Genomic DNA, 5,756 nt, shown 5'->3' on the forward strand with positions numbered 1-5,756 from the left:
AGGAAAAACGAGATGGAAGAGAAGCACATGGCAAGTATGGAGGAAGAGGTACAGAGCTCCAAACCCTCTCCAGGAACACCACCAACTAGGAACCTCACAGTGTTCAGCAATCCAAATCCTGTCCTTTTGAGTTTTTAATGTAGGATTCATTACATAGGCACTAGGGATTACATCATTTGTCATTGGCAGTCAACTTTTAGTTCCTTTCCCCTCCCCAGAGGTTGGAGTAGGGTGAACTGTGACAATCCTCTAATTACCTGATTGGTTCCCTTGGTAATCAGCCTCTAACTTGAGGAGAACCATGAGTCCATCATTAGAACAAAAGATGTTCTTATCATTCAGAAAATTGCAAAAATCTTAAGAACACTATGTCAAGAAAAGGGGTCAAAAACCGAATATTAGACAAAAATATTCTCTTAGTGCCCCTTTCAACAAAGGTTTTAGGAACTGTGTGCCAGAAACCAGAGACTGAAACAAAATATGTTCATTAAATACATTTTAAGCCACAATATCACAGCAGCCCAAACTAAGACAATTGCCATTTCTCTATAGTCACTTCCTAGAGCTAACAGTTTCTCGGACATTTCTTGTTTATCTTCCCAACTAGAGTTGAGAAGCCTGAACTTCAAGGCAGTTCTACCACTCACTAGTGGGCAAACCACTTACTATTTCCCTTTCCATAAAATGGAGATGTTTCTACCTGTCCACCTCTGTGGGTTATGGAAGAGAGCAAATGAAATAATGGATATAATAGCTCTCTGAAAAACTGTAAAGTACATTATAAACATAAATACTTTATGTTAAGAGTAAGTACTTTAAAAACAGAAATAAAAATGACAAGAAAGGGAAGTGGTTATCGGTGGAAATGATGGATTGATTTTGGTATTTCTAATTTGAAGTAAAGAGACAGATTTAGAATTCATCTATTTTAATAGAGGTAAGAAAGTCAGAAAGGTAAAACATTTCTAAGTAGAAACATTCAATAAATAGAACTGGGGTAGGGAGGGTACCAGAGATTGAACTCAGGGGCACTCGACCACTGAGCCACATTCCTATCCCTATTTTGTGTTTTATTTAGAGACGGGATCTCATTGAGTTGCTTAGTGCCTTGCTGTTGCTGAGGCTAGCTTTGAACTTGCAACCCTCCTATTTCAGCCCCCTCAGCTACTGGGATTACAGGTGTGCACCACTGCTCACATTTCTTGTTTTTTGTGGCCCTTGATGGCATTGTGGTACATTGTTCAGGTGTCTCTTAGGCTGTCTCTCTATTGGAAAACATTTGATATTTTTCTCATGTTAGACTGGTGTTACAGTTTTGAGGAAGGAAGAGAGAGATAATGGTCCACTTTCATCACGTCATATTAAAGGTACATTTTCTGTCATCGTCAGGATTTTATATGAAAAGTTACTCTATGTTTCATTTTTTAGTCTTTGGAAGGAAGTTACTGGTAAAGCTCAATACTTAGGGATTAAAGACTTATACTCCCTCTGCTTTAGATGAAATATCTACATAAATTATTTGGAATTCTTCATGGGGAATCTCTCTTTTCTCCCAACTATTTATTTATTCAATCAATTATTTATTTATAGCAATCTGGATTCATGTACATTTATGCATTGGGTTATAATTCAATACTACCTTATTTATTGCTCAAATTGTTCCAGTTTTGGTTATTGGGTGATCTTATGATTTGAATATGAGATGATCCCCCCAAAGCTCCTTTGTTAAAAGCAGGAATATTCAGAAATAAAATGATTAAGATTATAAGATCTGAAACTTAATAAGTCCATCCTAGTTTGAAAGAACTGACTGGGTGGTAACTGTAGGCAGGTAGTGGATGGCTGGAGAGGGTGAGTCACTGGGGGCATGACCTGGAAGGGATTTCTTCCCTGCAGCCTTTTCCCTTTTCCTCCTGTTGAGAGCCACAGCCGAAGGGGCCCCAGCAAACTTTCAGACTGCCAGCTGATGATTGGCTTACAGCGGCCCCAGCAACATCTAGCTGATTGGCTCTTCTGCGGTGATGCTCATTGGGCTGTTTCCCTGCCCTTTCAGGCCACGGAGCTGCTCATTGGGGGACTTTTTTGGCTCCGCCCATGTGACCCAGCCAATTGGCCTCAAGAGCAGGAGGATTGTGGGAGTGGGAGAGGCTGGTGGTTTGGGGGAGTGGCTTGTGGGAAGCCGGTGGTGGCAGTTGGGCTCTGAGAGTTTTTTCCTGAGGAGCTGTTTTGTTTGGTGTGTGTGGTTCTAAAAATAAAGTTAGTTTCTTTTGACAAGTGGCTCCTGAATTGTGCCCAGCCAGACTGTGGCATTTGGTGGCTCGCAGGGGGAGCGACTGAGGGTAAGTAAACTGCTTGCCCCTGAGGGCAGGGCGAGAGGATGGGTAGCCATTTTAAGATTCCTCTTTTGTTTTGCTTCATTTTTGTTTTAAGTTGCCTGTCCCTGGAGATGAGTGAGACAGAAGAAAAACCACTCACATCTGAGGAAAAACTATTTACGTCTGAGGAACAGATAGGGAGAAAGGACGGATGCACATGTCAGAAGGATAGAAAGGCTGTAATGATTTTGTGTGGTTCCATTTTTATTTCATTCTGTCTCGGTTTTCTTTGGCGTCATCTTGTTGGGTTGTATTATAGTAGAAATACGGGATCAGAAATTAGTTAAAAACAAACCGAAAGGTTGTTAAGTAAATTGTTAGAGGAAGGAGGAAACCCAGTAAAATCAAGAGCAGTCAGGGCATATGTTGATACAATACAAAAATGTAGCCCATGGCAAATTTTTAAGGAGGGGTTGTTAAGTATATCACAATGGAACCATCATGGTGAAGATTTAAAAAGAATAGAAAAGAACAGCCCAGGAACTCTGCCAGTTGGCACATTGCCATTGTGGACGTTCGCATCTGGTTTGCTTAGTCCAAAGCCTTCAATTCAGACAGAGGAAGGAAGTTTAGAGCAGAAAAAGCCATCAGGGGAAAAGTTACAACAGGAGACTGCTACTAACACCTTTCTATCACCAGAGGGTGTAAGTGTCCAACCAACAGCATCACCTCTACAGGAGACTGCTACTAACACCTTTCTATCACCAGAGGGCATAAGTGTCCAATCAACAGCACCACCTCCATATGCTGGGAGGCTCCCAACCCCCACAGTTGATAGTTGGGATCCTGAGACAGGATCTCAAGTATTAACATGCCCTGTATTTGAGGTAGGAGGGCAGCGAATTTACCATGCTTTAAATTTCAAAACAGTGAAGCAGCTAAAAGAGGCTGTAACAACCTATGGTCCTCAAGCACCCTTCACTGTAAGCTTGGTCGAATCCATTACCAACTTGAACATGACGCCAGCAGATTGCGCTAATATGTGTAAAGCTGTGCTAAATGGAGGTCAATACCTGTTATGAAAGGTTGCCAATGAGGAATTTTGCAAGGAGACGGTTAGGCGAAATGCAGCAGCTGGTTATCCTCAGAGAAATCTAGATATGTTGTTAGGAAAGGGACCTTATGAGGATCAGCAGCAACAAATTGCATATGATCCTGGTGTATATTTACAAATTGCTGTAGATGCAGTTAAGGCATGGAAGACTTTACAAGGACATGGAGGTTTACAAGGTCAATTATCTAAGATAATACAAGGAACTAATGAATCTTACGCTGAATTTGTAGATAGGCTTATTCAAACAGCTACCAGAGTTTTTGGGAATACAGAACAAACAATGCCATTAATAAAACAACTGGCTTATGACCAAGCAAATCGTTGGTGCAGAGATATCATTAGACCATGGAAACATGAAGATTTAAACACATATATTAAATTATGTAGAGACATTAATGAACAAGAGCAAGTCATGGCAGCTGCAGTAAAACAGGCTTTAGATACCAGAGACATTAATGAACAAGGGCAAATTGTGGCAGCTGCAGTAAAACAGGCTTTAGATGCCAGGCCAAGAACATGCTACAATTGTGAACAAACAGGACATTTTAAAAGGAATTGCCCCCATAGGAGGAGGGTTTAACAAAACTAGGTATCAAAGGAGTAGAATACCGGGTATTTGCCCACGATGCCGTAGAGGGAGACATTGGGCTAATGAATGCCGTTCTCAAACCACCAAAGAGGGTACTCCATTATCAAAAAACGAACAAGGACCAAGTGTTTATCCACGATATTGTGGAGAAAGGCATTGGGCTCCATTGCCCCAGCAAACTTTCAGACTGCCAGCTGATGACTGGCTCACAGCAGCCCCAGCAACATCTAGCTGATTGGCTCCTCTGTGGTGATGCTCATTGGACTGTTTCACTGCCCTTTCAGGCCACAGAGCTGCTCATTGGGGGACTTTATTGGCTCTGCCCATGTGACCCAGCCAATTGGCCTCAAGAGTAGGAGGATTGTGGGAGTGGGAGAGGCTGGTGGTTTGGGGGAGTGGCTTGTGGGAAGCCAGTGGTGGCAGTTGGGCTCTGAGGGTTTTTTCCTGAGGAGCTGTTTTGTTTGGTGTGTGTGGTTCTAAAAATAAAGTTAGTTTCTTTTGACAAGTGGCTCCTGAATTGTACCCAGCCAGACTGCGGCGTAGGAGTGGCGAATAGGAAGGGATTTCTTCCCTGCAGCCTTTTCCCTTTTCCTCCTTCTCTCTTTCTGCTTCCTCTGTGCCATGAGCAGAGCTGTGCTTCACCACACTCTTCTGCCATGATGTTCTGCCTCACCTTGGGCCCAGAAAAATGGACTCAGCAGATCATGGACTAAACCTCTGGAATCATGAGCCAAAATAAACTTTCCCTTCTCTAAGTTGTCCTTGTCAGGAATTCTGGTCACAGTGACACAAAGCTGACTAACAGAGGTGCTCTTTCAGTTGACTCCTGTATCTCTTTGGTATTCTCCACCAACAGTGGTAGAGTACTTGCCTAGCATGTGTGAGGCCCTCCTGGGTTCAATCCTTAGCACCAAATAAAATAAAGATCCATCAACAACAAAAATTTATTTATTTATTTATTGCAGTGCTAGGGATTGAGCCCAGTACCTTGTGCATGCAATGCAAGCACTCTACCAACTGAACTATATCGCTAGCCCTTAACTTTTTTTTTTTAAACATAGCTTTTATTGTTTAACATTTTGTGTACATGTGTATATGTGGGAGGAGGTACTGGGGCTCTAACTCAAGACCTTACATATGCTAGGCAAGCACTCTGAGCCACACCCCAATCCCTTTTTACTTGAGACATGGTCTCAATAAGTTAATTGCCCAGGCTAGTTGCAAACTTTCCATCCTCCTGCCTGAGCCTCTTTTTTTTTTTTCATTTACACATTTTATTTGAAAATGTTTACACAAGTACAGATAAACTAAATTTTTGACACAGTGGATATTATTAGATTATCATCAGTTTATTATAAAAGAGATATGGAAATTATTTACATGATGAAAGATTTCAGAACTTCAGTTGAATAATAGTTTCACAGGATGCCATTTCAACTGTGATTTGTTTCAATCTACATACTTTCCAAGAATGTCACCATCTCTAAATAATCCTTGTCATCTAGAACTACTTTGGTGCCTCCATACTCTGGGAGAAGAAAGTTATCTCCAACTTTCACAATAACTGGCTATCTCCTTTAGAGCCAGATCCCACAGCTACTACTGTTGCTTGCAATACTTTTTCCTGATATATTTCTGGAAGCATAATGCCTCCCTTGGTTACAGTTTCAGCTGCACTCCTTTCGACCAATACTCAGTCAAAAAGTGGAAGAGACTTTCTAAATGCTTGTCTGGCCAT

The 5,756-nt window shown here is 41.6% G+C and overlaps 1 pseudogene; it reads right to left on the minus strand.

Annotated features, from left to right (window-relative positions):
• Positions 1-5,467: 5,467 nt before the first annotated feature.
• Positions 5,468-5,756, minus strand: LOC143399488 (10 kDa heat shock protein, mitochondrial pseudogene; annotated as a pseudogene).

This window comes from Callospermophilus lateralis, chromosome 5, assembly GCF_048772815.1.
Source record: "Callospermophilus lateralis isolate mCalLat2 chromosome 5, mCalLat2.hap1, whole genome shotgun sequence".
Classification (NCBI taxonomy): Eukaryota; Metazoa; Chordata; class Mammalia; order Rodentia; family Sciuridae; genus Callospermophilus; species Callospermophilus lateralis.